The 2,555-nt window shown below is 47.0% G+C and overlaps 1 long non-coding RNA gene across 1 annotated transcript in view; it reads left to right on the plus strand.

The window, feature by feature from the left end:
- LOC122548089 overlaps nucleotides 1-1,098 on the plus strand; it is a 10,129-nt gene extending 9,031 nt beyond the window's left edge. Inside the window, exon 3 of the long non-coding RNA XR_006311168.1 lies at nucleotides 720-1,098. This is a non-coding gene — a long non-coding RNA (uncharacterized LOC122548089). The remainder of the gene's footprint in view (nucleotides 1-719) is intronic.
- Nucleotides 1,099-2,555: the final 1,457 nt, after the last annotated feature.

A 2,555-nucleotide genomic window follows, 5' to 3' on the forward strand; every position in this document is an offset into this window, starting at 1 on the left:
TGACAAAAGATAGAGCGCCTAGCACTGATTCTTGTGGCACTCCACTGGTCACAGGCCTCCAGTCTGAAAAACAACCCTCCACCACCACCCTCTGTCTTCTACCTTTGAGCCACTTCTGTGTCCAAATGGCTTGTTCTCCCTGTATTCCATGAGATCTAACCTTGCTAATCAGTCTCCGATGGGGAATCTAGTCGAACCCCTTACTGGAGTCCATATAGATCACATCTACTGCTCTGCCCTCATCAATCTTCTTTGTTACTTCATCAAAAAACTCAAACAAGTTTGTGAGACATGATTTCCCACGCACAAAGCCATGTTGACTATCCCGAATCAGTCCTTGCCTTTCCAAATATATGTACATTCTGTCCCTCTTGATTCCCTCCAACAACTTGCCCACCACCGAGGTCAGGCTCACTGGTCTATAGTTCCCTGGCTTGTCCTTACCACCCTTCTTAAATAGTGGCACCACGTTTGCCAACCTCCAGTCTTCCGCCACCTCACCAGTGACTATTGCTGATACAAATATCTCAGCAAGAGGCCCAGCAATCACTTCTTCAGCTTCCCACAGAGTTCTCGGGGTTCACCTGATCAGGTCCTGGGGATTTATCCATCTTTAACTGTTTCAAGACATCCAGCACTTCCTTCTCTAATCTAGACATTTTGCAAGATGTCATCATCTATTTCCTTACAGTCTATATCTTCCATGTCCTTTTCCACAGTAAATACTGATGGTAATAATGTTTTGAAGAACGGCCTCTCCCCACTGCGACTGAGCTGATGAATCTCCAGTGCCCACAGGGAATGGAATCCCTTCCCTCATTCCCCACATTTCCACGACTTCTCCGCAGTCCTGGTGTCCTTTTGGCTCTGTGTTTCCGATGAACAATTGAAACTGGGATCACACTCGGGAAACGTGTACAGTCACCCCGCTGCTGCGAATATTGTAATGATTCTTTAGTTTGTGGAACTGGTTATGGCTCCTTCCCACAGTCAGCTCACTGGGGCACACTCTCTCTCAACAAGAGGAAAAAACATATAAAAGTTGAGCAACGAGACAAAATGCAAAAGCAATAAAATGTCGAACCACATGGCGAAAATAATTGTGGCTCTGCCTTTTTTTTCCTTTTGGCGTTTGGATACTTAAAATCTGTCAGTAACACCAGCACCCGTGTCGAGCATACCGCGCATGTTTGCCGGTGTCAGCAAAGCAGTACGCATGTCCACCAGTGTCAGCAAAATACTGGGCATGTTCATTGCTATCTACAGAAAAAGGCGCGCGACCTTTTCTTGATGGACCAATAGAGAGCCCTGGAGGACCGGAAGGAGTCTGGTCCTCCTGCCAATCAGAGCCACCCCATCGTCTGAATGCGGGCGTTGGACCATGAGCTTCTCCTGTTCCTGTCTGTGAATGAAGATTAAGCTTCACCCAGACTGTAAATTCTTTCCTCTGTCCAACTTCTGTGAGTACGGCACTCTGTTTTCTCACCCCTTTTGCCATTTCTTTTTCATTGTGTCGTGCAATTGTTGACTTGCAGCAATCGAAAGGAAAGGGAGTGAATCCGGGAGGGACAGACTCTGGAAACGTTTGTGCAGATGTGTCTCAATTGGCATAATAGACAGGCAGGAGGCTGGACGAACAGGAGATGGAGAAGTTGACGTTTCGGATGTAACTCTTCGGGACTGGGGATGGGTGTAGGGGGAGATGCAGATAATGGGGGTGCAAAGGGCAGGGGGGTGAAGGATAGGTGAAGACAGGCTGAGGGTACGATCTGGTTGGTCAGTAGGAAGAAGGAATCTGGTTGGTGGCAGGGAGGAGTGGAAATGAAGCGTTGGTGCTGAGAAGGGAGTTTATTTGAAACTGGATAACTCATTATTGAGTCCTCTGGGCTGTAGGCTGTCCAGGCGGAAGGTGAGGTGGTGTTCCTCTAATTTGTGGTTTGGTTTGTTGTGACAATGGAGGTGGCAAAGATGGTCACGTCAGAAAGGGAGTGGGAAGGGGAATTAAAATAGGTGGTGACTGGGAGGTTCGGTCAGCCACTGTGGACCTAGCTGCGATGCTCTGTGAGCTGTTCCCCAAGTTTATGCTCGGTCTACTCAATGTAGACAAGACCACAATTGGCAAACATGTGGCAAATGCGCTACCACAATGTGAAGTTATAGCCTTTGCTGTGGAAAGAAAAAGCAGAAAGGAGGTGTATTGTTTAAATAGTGATACATTGGGATGTGGAGAAAGTAAGAATTGCAGATACTGGAGATCAGCGTCAAAAAGTGTGGCCCTGGAAACTCTCAGTAGGTCAAGCAGCATCCAAGGAGCAGGAGAGTCGATGTTTCAGGCACGGGCCCTTCATCAGGAATGAGAAAATGGGTTCAGAAATGTGAATGTCTTCCTGTAGTTAGGGGCTCATTGAATATATTCAAGGCTGAGTTCATCTGATTTTTGAACAACAAAGAAGTGGAAGTTTATGGGGGAAGGCATGATTTATTTAAAACCAGTATAGAACACTTACAGAATCATACAGCACAGAAACAGACCCTTCAGTCCAACTGGTCCCTGC

The sequence above is a fragment of the Chiloscyllium plagiosum genome, unplaced genomic scaffold, assembly GCF_004010195.1.
Source record: "Chiloscyllium plagiosum isolate BGI_BamShark_2017 unplaced genomic scaffold, ASM401019v2 scaf_6589, whole genome shotgun sequence".
NCBI lineage: Eukaryota > Metazoa > Chordata > Chondrichthyes > Orectolobiformes > Hemiscylliidae > Chiloscyllium > Chiloscyllium plagiosum.